Below are 13,689 nucleotides of genomic sequence, written 5' to 3' on the forward strand. Positions count from 1 at the left end.
TCTGATTGTTACTGGGTTATGGTGAATGTCATATGCTGCAGATCTGATTGTTACTGACGCTTATAGTTTCCAAACCTATAAGCGTTGCCTGAAAACTCATCTCTTCAGGCAAGCTTATCAAATTCCAGAACCAGTCACAGAACCTTGCATTCTGGTGGAATCGAGGCAATAAAGAATACAGTATCTATCCTTATGTATCAATGCCTATTTCCCTATAGATTGATTGTAAGCTTGCGAGCAGGGCCCTCCTACCTTTTGACTGTCTTAAAAGTCCCTGTTTGTTGTATCACTATCTCCTTTTGTAAAGCGCAACGGAATATGCTGCGCTCTATAAGTAACTTAATAAAAATAAAATAAATGAAATACTGGGTATTTATTGTAATGATGATTATGTAATGTAGTGATGTAGTGCAGTGTGTAGCGGGATGTAATGTAGTACAGCATGGAGGGAGATAGTCATGTAGTGCGGCGTGTATATATACAGGGGCGTAGCTATGGTAAGGCAGCCCCAGCCATCGCGGGGGGGAGCCGGTGTCACTGGGGCGCAGCAGGGTCACGGCACTCTCAAAGCCGAGCTCTGCTCAGTGCTCTGCTGCTGGGAGGAAGCTGGGTATATACTGTTGAGCCGCCTGTAGGTGGCGCTGCAGCGCACAGCTGAGCTCCTCGGCTGTCAGGAAGAAGCTCCTCTCTCTGTCTCAGGACATGGGGCTGCCTGATACACGGAGCTATGAATAGGTGACATGCTGATTTTACAGGTTTGTGTCCCTTGTTGTGGGTGCCAGTTGCAGGGGCATGGACAGGGGAAGAAAAGTGTGGGCACCATTAATGTAAGCTGGTGGCCCAGTGAGTACTATGTCTTGGTAGCTGCAGTGGGAAGGGGGAGGACTGGGTATATGGAAACTGGGTGCCCTCCATTGCTTGTGGGGGTTATTTGCTTTAGTATTGGTGTTTGTAAGTATGCTGTATGTGTGTATGTATGTATACTTTTTGTGTATGCTCTGTGTGTCTATAGCGTGTGTATGTTTATAAATATGCTGTATGTGTGCATGTTGTATGGTATCTGTGGTCGTATGCCATGTGTGTATGCTGTATGTGTGTGTGTATATGTAAATATGCTGTGTGTGTGCATGTATGGTATCTGTACCAGTATGCCATGTGTGTGTCCGTGTATGTCCTTTGTGTCTAAGGTATGTGTGCTTTAATGTCCTGTGTGTGAATGGTATGTGCGTGTGCGTGTCTGTATGGCATGTCCTGTGTGTATGTATGGCATGCGTGTGATTACTGTAGTGTGCATGTATGTTCTGTTTGTATGTATGTATGGTATGTGCGTGTATATTATGTGTGTCTGTATGGTATATGTGTGTGTTTGTGATGTGTGTCTGTATATACAGATGGAGCTGGCCTTATTATTGCTGGCGGAGCGCCAGGACCGTGTCCCTGGCGATCCGCCAGCAATCTGGCGCTCTGGCTGAATGAGACGCTCGTGCGTCTCCCACGCACGAGCGTCTCAATAGCCGGGCGGCGAGGCGGCGCGGCGGGTGCAGTCCTGCCCGTCTCCAGCTGCGGGGGGGCGGTGTGGACCGGCGGGGACCCGGGGAAGCCGGCGGGGACCCGGGGAAAGGCACCGTCGGAACGGGACGCGCGTGCACCTCGTGCACGCGCGTCCCCTTCCGACATACAGATGGCGAGGGGCGGGGGATGGCGGGTGGCGAGTCCTCCGCCATCCCCAGCAACGACAAGCCCGGCGCTATCTGTATGGTATGTGTGCATGTATGTCCTGTTTGTATATATATATGTATGGTATGTGCGTGTATGGTATGTGTGTATGGTATGTGTGCATGTATGCCCTGTGTGTCTGCTATCTATTAGCCCCTGGTCCCTGGATGCCAGCATTCAGTATAGCGTCACTAGCATCCCTAATGCCTTTAGAAGAGCGGCCGCTGAACTTGAAATGAGTTAGGATGCCAATGCCGTAATACTGACAGCTAGAATCCTGATTGGTGAGTATGAAGGAAAGAGCGGAGCGAGACAGCGAAACGCTATGGAGAGAGTGGGGGTGTGAAGGAGAGAGAAATAGAGAGACAGTGATGGAAAGAAAAATAAAGTGTCAGAGAGAGAGAGAGAGAATCGGACCCTTTATATATTTTGCAATGGGACCTACAAGGTTCTAGTTATGCTCCTGCACCCCAATTGTTTGCCCTGAGTTGCTGGCAGCAGCACCAGAGCACCCTGACCTATGATAGTTTCATAGTAGGTAAGGCTGAAAAAAGACTTGCGTCCATCTAGTTCAACCTGGTATAGATATCCATTGCTGATTTGGTAGGTTCTGGTATTTTACAGACAAATTATATTTCTTATTTGTACCCATGGATGTTTTCTCCAGTAAATGATTGTCCAACTTTGCCTTGAACGCATTTAATGAGCCAGCCGTTACCACCTCTCTGGGAAGAGAGTTCCAGAGTTTGACTGTTCTGACCGTAAAGAAATTCTTTCTACTAGCTGAATGAAATCTTTTTTCTTCTAATCTATACTCATGCCCTCGCGTCCTAGATTCCTTTCTAGTAGAAAATAGGGTGTGTGACAGTTCCTTATATTGGCCCTTGATATACTTGTACATATTGAGCATGTCCCCCATCATCCTTTTTTCATCTCCCACAGCAGCAGCGTGTCTCCTGGGCAGCAGAACTTGCTGCTGCAGTGCAGACTCCACCCTTCCTGTCCTAGAGACCAACCAAGCTATCACACGCGCAAAGCCCAGGAGGAGCGGCCATCAAAAAGCACCCGTCGTGACCTTCAAGATAATGGTTGTGACCCACTGCCATCCTCGCGCTTCAGTGTCCTCTCCTGGCTGCAGTTCTAGCATCTGGTAAGATGTGTTTTGCTTGGTTTCGGGTCAGAAGATGGGGTAACTGGCGCTCATTTAGGGCACCCTCATATGTTTGTGTGTCAGGATGGTGCTCTCTTCCCAGAGGCTGCCCCGGTTCCTGCTGCTGGCCGTGCATGGGGTATAGAGGTGATGTCAATGGTGCCTGCAGCAGCACTGGAAATAACTTTCAATATGCCAGCTTAAAGTGCAATGTATGTACACTTCTAAACCTAGTAGCTTCTATACCCCTTCCCTACCCCCAGTACTGCCTATCCCTAATCCACCTTGGCCTCTCCCTAACCATACAGGAGCCGCTAGGCCGCAAGGCGGCCAATAGCGGCATTCGGGAGGCGGAGCCGCACGATGTACACAAACACCGTGCGGCTCCCTGCTGTCCGGGCTGGTTTCGCGTGTCGGTTTTTTTTTTTTGCCAAGACCCTTACCTGGACTACGTCGCGCTGGGACAGGTGAGTATGGTTTCCTTCCATAGGTTCCCACATGGATTTCTTCGGACTCCGGACCGCCGACGCCATCGCCGACAGGGATGCCGACAGGGATGCCGACAGGGATGCCGACATGGATACAGACACAGACCAGGACATCAGGACCAGGGCTACCTACGGGCTCAAGATAGGTAAGTATCAGTATGTATGTGTTATGGATGTATTAAACTTTTATTTTTCACGTGTGTCAGTGTGTTTATTGTACTATTTCTTTTACTGTGGAACTACAAGACCCAGCGGGCCCTTTAATGCCCCGCAGGCTGGGACTTGTGGTTCTCCAAGTCCCAGCTTGCGGTGGAGGCTTGCTGGGACTCATAGTTCACCAGTAAAAGACAATAGTTTTTATTCTATTTTTTACACCATTCCATCAGCCCGATGCCCACCGCCCAGAGGCATCGGGGATAGCACCAGGCTTCAGCCTCGTCAGGTAAGTCCTGGAGGGGGGGGGGGGCCCCCTTCATTGGGGGGGTCCCCACTCCCCCAGGGCCCCTGGCCAGGCTGACTGGTCGGTAGGGTTAATGCTTTGGCCGCGGGACCTTATATAATAAGTGTCCCCCGGCTGTGGCATTACCCTGCTGGCTGGTTGTGCCTGGGGCTAGTTCTTAAAATACGGGGGACCCCTAGTCATTTTGTCCCCCGTATTTTGGGAAACAGCCCCGGACCTGGAGCCTGGGGCTGGTTGTAAAAAATCAGGGAACCCCTATTTGTCGGGTTTCCTGATTTTTTTAATACCAGCCCCGGCTCCTTCAGCCTGGTGCTGGTTACGGCAGTGGGGGGGGGGACCCCATGCCGTTTTTTTTTTAACGGGTAAAGGGCTACCCCTTTCCCACTGCCAAAAAAATGGCTCTTACACGGTAAAAACACTGCTTTTTACCCAGTTAACAAATACCGGTATTTGTTACCCGTGTAAAGCAACCTGGAGCTTTCCCACTGCAGCTCTAACCGTTTAAAAAGGCTAAAAAAACGGCATTTTACCGCATAAAGCCTGCAGTGGGAAAGGGGCATTAGTTTTGTGTGCGCTTTGGAAAAGGGGTATGGCCACTGGAAAAGGGGGCATGTCTTTCAGTGAAGTGTACCACATCACATACACCACAATAGTAGGACTCCCTATACTATCTAGTACTAGTGCCCTTACACATTGTGCCACACAGTATGAGCCAAAATTCAAGGACAGCAAGGACAAAGGGACAGGGAGAGTGACAGCAGAGAGACAGTGGGAACACAGAGTGACAGCAGGGACACAGAGACGGCCACATATGTACTGTATATTGGGCATCATGGTACGTGGCATATGTATAATGCCCATTATACATATGCCGAACACTGTGAAGCCCATTCTACATATGCAGTACACCGTGATGCCCATTAAATATATATGCCCCACACCGTGATGGCCATTATACATATGCCGAACACTTTGATGCCCATTATACATATGCTACACACCGTGATGCTCATTACAGATATGCCACACACTGAGATACCCATTACATATTATGGCACATAAGCTTGATGCAAGGGTCTTCATACTCGATGCCAAGGGGGTTTACATGCTCCTAGCCAGGGGGAAGCAGTCTGACAGCCGGGCAGAAAGCGGTGTGCTGCCCGGCTGTCTAAATAGCGGGTCCGCAGTTGCTGCAGTGAAACAGTGTGACTGCCAGGCAGAATTGGTCGGCTGCTTGGCTGTCTTTAGAGCGGGTATGCAGCAGTTTGAAATCTCGCGCTGGGTCACCAGCCAATAGGAGCTGGCAGCCAATCAGGAGTGGCAGTGGTGTCTCATGATTGGCTGCCAGGCCGCAAGCTCCTATAGACTGCCGGACTGGCGCAACATTTCAAACTGCTGCTTAGAACTGAACTTATAAAGGCAGGCGACAGGCAGTCCACCTCTTCTGTCCGGCTGACACTTTTCCCAGCAGCTGCTGCAGACCCGCTCTTTAGACAGCCAGGCAGCACATCCCTCTCTGCCCCTCTCTGCCCAGCTTCAATATGCGTATGCCAAAAAAAAAGAAGCAGTGCTCGAAGAAGGTGCGGGTATACTATACCGGTGAATGTGGCACCCCACAAGCTGGGGCACAAGTGCCAGCAGCATAAAGTAATGGAAACACTGTAAAAAGCATAAAGTAGCTGTGGCACTACAGGTGCCAGCATGACTGTGTATTAAAAAGTACTACTTGAGTTGCACAGAACTGAGCTTATATAGCTTGCAGCACAAAAGGGGTTAACAGCTCAGCTCACAGCAAGGCAGGTCAGTTTGCAAAAAGAAACATTGTTACAGAACTGACAAGTTTGCAGAAAAAGGTGGGAAATCCTGGATGGAATCTCTCCCTGGGAGTCTGACTGAGACAGGAGAGCAGAGTGAGAAGTGTGTAGTTGTTGACTGGTGAATGCTGAAGCTGGCAGAACCCTGAAGGCTGGGGAAAGCAGTGTGCCCTAAAGTGTATGGGGGGGCACAGACTGGCAGCATGCAGAGAGCACTGGTCAGTGAGGACAGCCTGTCAGCCCCATCAGCAAGTGTGCAGCTGCAAGGGTCAGAGAGTGGGCATGGCTGCACATTGCACCCCACACAACACCCCAGCTCCCCTAAAAAGCATTCAGCATGGCTGCACATTGCACCCCAACAACTAATGGGAAGAAAAAAACAACAACTGGCAAATATGCAAAATGACATTTAGGGGTGAGACAAAACCCAAAAGGGGTGCGCAGTGCAGGCATGCCTTTCAGGGAAGCTGGAGTGTGGTGAGGGGGATCCCGACATGCTTTGGGGCGTGACCCAGGGCCCCCATTTCAAAATGGCTGCAGTTTTTTTTTTTATGTCTTTTTTTTTGGGCTGCAGTCATTTTGAAATGGGGACACACAAACACGCCCAAAGAATGAATGGCACCCCACACAACACCCCAGCTCCCCTTAAAAGCATGCAGCATGGCTGCACATTGCACCAAGCACATGTTAAAATAAAAAACTTAAAGCAAACCCCCATAGCAAGTGCAATATTAGTGCATCACAATACTCACCTGCAAAAGAAAAGAAAAAATACACTCTGCTCTCTCCACGGGTGCTTGGGTCCTGGGAGAACCATTAGCATGCAGCACTCCACCCCTGCTGAAAACTAATGGCGAATGTACGCAGCAGGAAACTCGCTGATATGAGCGAGGAAGAGCGGGAATACATGCTCCCGCCCTCCCCCAGTCACCTGATACGCCAGATAGGCTGAGATTCACCGTTGGGGGCGGTGAATCTCAGCCACGTTGAATAGGCTGACTCGTCGAGTCCCGACGAATAGCCATGCTTGGAGAATCGCCGCTAAAAGCCGGCGAATTGTCGGCGAATAAAAAACTTGATTCGCCGTGGCCGGTGATAATTCTCATTGAATACCGCCCTATGTCCACTTGGATGGTAAAGAACTTTCACCTTTTTTTTTTTTTAAATGCGAACAGCTTGTGTCGACCCAAATCGGCATCTTCATGGTGAAAAAAGTCTCAGTCAAACTAGGTGTTTTATAGGGATGCAGTCAATTTACCGACGAACATTTGACCAACTGTTGTTATGTTGTTATACCAATGCCCATTGACCGACAGTCAAAATACCGAAACGGTTATTATACCGACATTAATTATGCCGACATGTTGAAAAGACAGACATGGTTAAAATCTTGATGTTAAATATGCCTACACATGCGTTTTCAAGCACTTTTTCCCCAAAACACTTTTTCATACTTTACCATCCCAATGCTCCTGGATTGGGAGTAGAATAGTGTGCTAAGCACAGTGAGGCACCGTGCCCGGAGCCTCTCCCTGGCTGTGGGGCCAGGTAAGAAACCCCCAGGGCAGCTGAGTAATGAGCCCCGGGGGCAGCTGCTCGGGACTCCCACAGGCAACCCGGCGTGTGACGATGTTTCCTTTTTTTTTTTTTTTTTCTCAAGGTGCATGGATCACGGAGCATAGCTCTCTCCCCCCTGACACCCAGAAGTCCCAACGACGAGTACTGATTGGCCCACGGGCCATTCAGTCACATATAATGGCTGACCATCGATAGCTAAAACTATCGATGGTTATCCATCAAATAGTTTGCCACTATCAATGGCTGGGTGCAGAATCGCCATCGATGGCAACCATTGATGGCCTCTGTACCGATGGTCATCCCTAGTTACAGGCAGCAGCAGCATCACTCTCCCGAGTCCCTCCTCTTTTTCCTCAGCTGTGTGTTTAGTGCCGCCCACTTTCCTCCCCTTCCTTAGCAACAACCCGACAGTAAGACTTCCTGTGCTCTGCCTCTGCAGTGCTGAGCATTCTGCACACGTGGGTGGCTGTGTGCACTGGAGGAGCACTGCAGCCAGCAATACCAGCTCTCAGGTATGTGATATATGTGCTGGGGAGGGAGTAAGTGACATGTTAATATGTCCAGGGGGTTAATAATGTCATGGTAATGTGTTCTGGGAGGGTGAGGCCCAGGGGAGAGACATTTTAATGTGTTCTGGGAGGGGGGAGGGGGCTGACATGTGTGCAGGTGTTAGTGACATTTTAATGGGTGTTGTGGGGGTGACATGGTAATGTGTGCTAGGGGAGACTACATGTTGATGTGTGCTGGGGGCTGACCTCTCAATGGGTGCTTGGAGGGGCTGACATGTTAATGGGTGCAGGGGGGCTGACATGTTAATGGTTGCTGGGGGGGGGGGGGCTGACATGTTAATGGTTGCTAGGGGGGGGGGGCTGACCGATATGGCTGCCTGCTGGATCCACTGGAGCCCCTCAGGCGCTTTCGGCTGCTTACTAGTAGCTATAGGCCAGATGAACTAGACTGCTGCTACTCCCCAAAAAAACTTCCAGAAATGCAACCATTGCTGTATAAGGGGAAATCAGTCACAGGGGGATACGGTCGCATTGTTGACAGCACTTAGGTTGACAGGTGTCTAGGTCGACATGGGTGAAGGTCGACAGGTATCAAGGTCGACATGGGTTTAGGTCGACACAGTGCTAGGTCGACATGGGTTAGGTCGGAAGGTCGACATGTTTTCTTTTACAGTTTTTTGAGCCGACAGGCAGTAGTTCATGCCCTAACATCCACTAGGGCATGGTGGGAGAATAAAATAGTGTGCCCGAGAGGGGCGTGGCTTCGGCGGACATGGAGTAGCTGCTTCCAACCTGAGCTCTCCGTCCCCGATATCCTGTATCTATATCCTGCATGCACTTATACTGCTCCTGGACCACACTGCTGGTGGGGGAATATCCCCAGAACAGATTAAGCCCCATCTCGTTCCTGTACCTGGTGTGCGGCCTAACTTACAGCCGAGGGAGCCTGCCGGAGGTCACGCAGGGCGCCGCGGACGCCATTTTCTTTCCCCTGCCAGGTGCCGCTGTCGTGTGTGCCCTGCGTGTCTTCCTCTTCACGGACAGGAGGCGCGCTACTGCGGAGGGACGCCGCCGGGCTACTGTGTGTGTGCTGCCTGTCCGGGTGAGTCTGTTTGGCCGCCCTCTCTCCCCCGTTTGCTGTGCGCCTGGAAGGGCGCCTCCTGCCACCCCCGTCCTGCCCTCCAGGCTGCTGGGATCTACAGCGCGTCACGGCGCCTGAATTTGCTGGTCAGCCATCTTGGCCGGGGGGGTCCCAGCAGGTCTGCCATCATAATCTACCTCTCCTGTGTTTGAGTCTGGGACTGCCTGCATTTACTGTGAATACATTAACACCGCTTGTAGCAAGTCTTGATTTATAACTGTCACTGCTCTGAGAGTGATATAAAATCTCATACTAGCCAGATCCTTTAGTGCTACAAGGTAATTTGGACAATATCCTGCTGACACCTATGGTACACACTGGTGGTGTGCTAGCCACCACCATTTTGCCATTGCTTTCCATATTGAGTATCATCTAACTTTCTAGGATGTCAGGCTTTGTGCAACAAATCCTCCAGGCCATCAATTCCTCCACTCAGAGGCTACTTGCCAAACTTGATACTATGGTGGGTGCACCTATAACTCCTGAAAATATGACCTCTGTGTCATCTGCGCTAGATTGGCAACAGGACCCTCCTGTCAGGGAGGTAGTGTCTTCTTCATCCACTACTCTCTTTTCAACTCCTGCAGATGAGGAATCTATAAAAATCAGTTCTGCAGCTGCAACAATGGATCCAACCTGCCAAATAGATGCTTCTAACACTGCCTCTGCTACTGTTACGGTACCAGCTGTTGCGGCCTCTTCGGAGCTCCGTTGTACGACTCTCGCAGTGACACTACAGCTACGAAAACCCCTCTGCACCTACTCCTTACATCTATTTCCATATTTCTGGATTGATGGGACACTCCTGGATCTCTTGTCCATGTACTTTCGGCTCCTATGTGCATGTCCTTGGGTGTACGATGGAGGGACTGTTGTCTTTAAGACTCTGCGGGGGAGGAGGGCCTGGCCCGACTAATATTTTTCATACTCTTACGCTCCAAAATATCTTCGTTGTTAACTGAGGCTTGGCCGGTTTAATACTTTCATCTCCTGTGCTTTTACATGTCTGCTGGTTTAGTGACCGTTTTGTATGTTTCCATGATATATAACTTTCGCAGATTCTACTTTGTTGCCTAATACTGAGACGGGATCATTTTATATTGTAATTATGCTGCAGCATCCTTGCTATACTAGTTAATAATTACAGCCATTGCCCCATTTAGCCCATTCGCCTATTATCCGACCATATGGGGGGGGGGGGAGGATGGGGGGGTGGGGGGAAGGGGTGAATTAGGATTTTAGGCTAGGTTAGCTAATATAAGCTGAAGGCCACTAATTTATCCCCTCTTAGTAATAGTAGTATAGACAGTTGGGAAGAGGAGGGTAGGTTGTTCGGGATCCAGGTATACCTAGGTTGGGGTTAGGTCATACAGGGTGGGGGTATTTTGGGAAGGTTTATTTTGGGTTTTTGGGGGGGTTTTGCTTTGGGTAGGTTAGGTATTATATTCAAGATAGTGGGTTACTTATTTTTACATTTTATTTTACTCCCCTTGTCTGACCAGACCTACAATTCTGCAATAATAATTTCTCCTAGTCTAGTAACTTCTTAGCTGGGAAATATACTGTCCTATCAGACTATATCCGCTCTGTCATACTTTTTATTATATTGTGGTGTGGTATTTCACTCTGTATGTATATGTGTCATATACTCGGTAGTACCTAGAACCCAGATGGCGCCTTTGGGCAATAGGGCTCGATATATCCTGCATTAGAGAGTTTTTTTTTTTTTTTTTTTTTACTTTCTATGTCCACAAACAATACCCTTATTTTTACCCTTGCTTTCATGCATCATTGCAGTATCAACGTTACCCTAGCTGCACTTTTTTGTATTTAGTATCATGTACTAAACTGGATTTCACTGTCTGTGTCTACAAACTATTGCCTGTAACGGGAGTTTATGTTGCATTACTAAAAATTTCAATAAAAATTATTGAATTAAAAAAAAATAGTGTGCCCGAAGCATCGCAAGGGCTTCGGTTGACTTCCAACTGTGTTCATGTTCACAGTGTCGACATTCGGGTAAAAAACCATGTTGACCTTTCCGACCTGTCGACCCAACGGTGTCGACTTAATGACTGCGCGTCTCTGCACTTCCCCCTTATACAACACTGCTGGTGTCTGCAGATCTGATTGTTACTGGGTTATGGTGAATGTCATATGCTGCAGATCTGATTGTTACTGACGCTTATAGTTTCCAAACCTATAAGCGTTGCCTGAAAACTCATCTCTTCAGGCAAGCTTATCAAATTCCAGAACCAGTCACAGAACCTTGCATTCTGGTGGAATCGAGGCAATAAAGAATACAGTATCTATCCTTATGTATCAATGCCTATTTCCCTATAGATTGTAAGCTTGCGAGCAGGGCCCTCCTACCTTTTGACTGTCTTAAAAGTCCCTGTTTGTTGTATCACTATCTCCTTTTGTAAAGCGCAACGGAATATGCTGCGCTCTATAAGTAACTTAATAAAAATAAAATAAATGAAATACTGGGTATTTATTGTAATGATGATTATGTAATGTAGTGATGTAGTGCAGTGTGTAGCGGGATGTAATGTAGTACAGCATGGAGGGAGATAGTCATGTAGTGCGGCGTGTATATATACAGGGGCGTAGCTATGGTAAGGCAGCCCCAGCCATCGCGGGGGGGAGCCGGTGTCACTGGGGCGCAGCAGGGTCACGGCACTCTCAAAGCCGAGCTCTGCTCAGTGCTCTGCTGCTGGGAGGAAGCTGGGTATATACTGTTGAGCCGCCTGTAGGTGGCGCTGCAGCGCACAGCTGAGCTCCTCGGCTGTCAGGAAGAAGCTCCTCTCTCTGTCTCAGGACATGGGGCTGCCTGATACACGGAGCTATGAATAGGTGACATGCTGATTTTACAGGTTTGTGTCCCTTGTTGTGGGTGCCAGTTGCAGGGGCATGGACAGGGAAAGAAAAGTGTGGGCACCATTAATGTAAGCTGGTGGCCCAGTGAGTACTATGTCTTGGTAGCTGCAGTGGGAAGGGGGAGGACTGGGTATATGGAAACTGGGTGCCCTCCATTGCTTGTGGGGGTTATTTGCTTTAGTATTGGTGTTTGTAAGTATGCTGTATGTGTGTATGTATGTATACTTTTTGTGTATGCTCTGTGTGTCTATAGCGTGTGTATGTTTATAAATATGCTGTATGTGTGCATGTTGTATGGTATCTGTGGTCGTATGCCATGTGTGTATGCTGTATGTGTGTGTGTATATGTAAATATGCTGTGTGTGTGCATGTATGGTATCTGTACCAGTATGCCATGTGTGTGTCCGTGTATGTCCTTTGTGTCTAAGGTATGTGTGCTTTAATGTCCTGTGTGTGAATGGTATGTGCGTGTGCGTGTCTGTATGGCATGTCCTGTGTGTATGTATGGCATGCGTGTGATTACTGTAGTGTGCATGTATGTTCTGTTTGTATGTATGTATGGTATGTGCGTGTATATTATGTGTGTCTGTATGGTATATGTGTGTGTTTGTGATGTGTGTCTGTATATATGGTATGTGTGCATGTATGTCCTGTTTGTATATATATATATGTATGGTATGTGCGTGTATGGTATGTGTGCATGTATGCCCTGTGTGTCTGCTATCTATTAGCCCCTGGTCCCTGGATGCCAGCATTCAGTATAGCGTCACTAGCATCCCTAATGCCTTTAGAAGAGCGGCCGCTGAACTTGAAATGAGTTAGGATGCCAATGCCGTAATACTGACAGCTAGAATCCTGATTGGTGAGTATGAAGGAAAGAGCGGAGCGAGACAGCGAAACGCTATGGAGAGAGTGGGGGTGTGAAGGAGAGAGAAATAGAGAGACAGTGATGGAAAGAAAAATAAAGTGTCAGAGAGAGAATCGGACCCTTTATATATTTTGCAATGGGACCCACAAGGTTCTAGTTATGCTCCTGCACCCCAATTGTTTGCCCTGAGTTGCTGGCAGCAGCACCAGAGCACCCTGACCTATGATAGTTTCATAGTAGGTAAGGCTGAAAAAAGACTTGCGTCCATCTAGTTCAACCTGGTATAGATATCCATTGCTGATTTGGTAGGTTCTGGTATTTTACAGACAAATTATATTTCTTATTTGTACCCATGGATGTTTTCTCCAGTAAATGATTGTCCAACTTTGCCTTGAACGCATTTAATGAGCCAGCCGTTACCACCTCTCTGGGAAGAGAGTTCCAGAGTTTGACTGTTCTGACCGTAAAGAAATTCTTTCTACTAGCTGAATGAAATCTTTTTTCTTCTAATCTATACTCATGCCCTCGCGTCCTAGATTCCTTTCTAGTAGAAAATAGGGTGTGTGACAGTTCCTTATATTGGCCCTTGATATACTTGTACATATTGAGCATGTCCCCCATCATCCTTTTTCATCTCCCACAGCAGCAGCGTGTCTCCTGGGCAGCAGAACTTGCTGCTGCAGTGCAGACTCCACCCTTCCTGTCCTAGAGACCAACCAAGCTATCACACGCGCAAAGCCCAGGAGGAGCGGCCATCAAAAAGCACCCGTCGTGACCTTCAAGATAATGGTTGTGACCCACTGCCATCCTCGCGCTTCAGTGTCCTCTCCTGGCTGCAGTTCTAGCATCTGGTAAGATGTGTTTTGCTTGGTTTCGGGTCAGAAGATGGGGTAACTGGCGCTCATTTAGGGCACCCTCATATGTTTGTGTGTCAGGATGGTGCTCTCTTCCCAGAGGCTGCCCCGGTTCCTGCTGCTGGCCGTGCATGGGGTATAGAGGTGATGTCAATGGTGCCTGCAGCAGCACTGGAAATAACTTTCAATATGCCAGCTTAAAGTGCAATGTATGTACACTTCTAAACCTAG

The 13,689-nt window shown here is 48.6% G+C and overlaps 1 long non-coding RNA gene across 1 annotated transcript in view; it reads left to right on the forward strand.

Annotated features, from left to right (window-relative positions):
- LOC146055578 (uncharacterized) overlaps positions 1-13,689 on the forward strand; it is a 32,763-nt gene that overhangs the window by 8,366 nt on the left and 10,708 nt on the right. Inside the window, exons 2-3 of the long non-coding RNA XR_014468771.1 lie at positions 2,659-2,866; positions 13,248-13,455. This is a non-coding gene — a long non-coding RNA (uncharacterized LOC146055578). The remainder of the gene's footprint in view (positions 1-2,658; positions 2,867-13,247; positions 13,456-13,689) is intronic.

This window comes from Crinia signifera, unplaced genomic scaffold, assembly GCF_055691185.1.
Source record: "Crinia signifera unplaced genomic scaffold, ASM5569118v1 HAP2_SCAFFOLD_495, whole genome shotgun sequence".
Taxonomy (NCBI): Eukaryota; Metazoa; Chordata; class Amphibia; order Anura; family Myobatrachidae; genus Crinia; species Crinia signifera.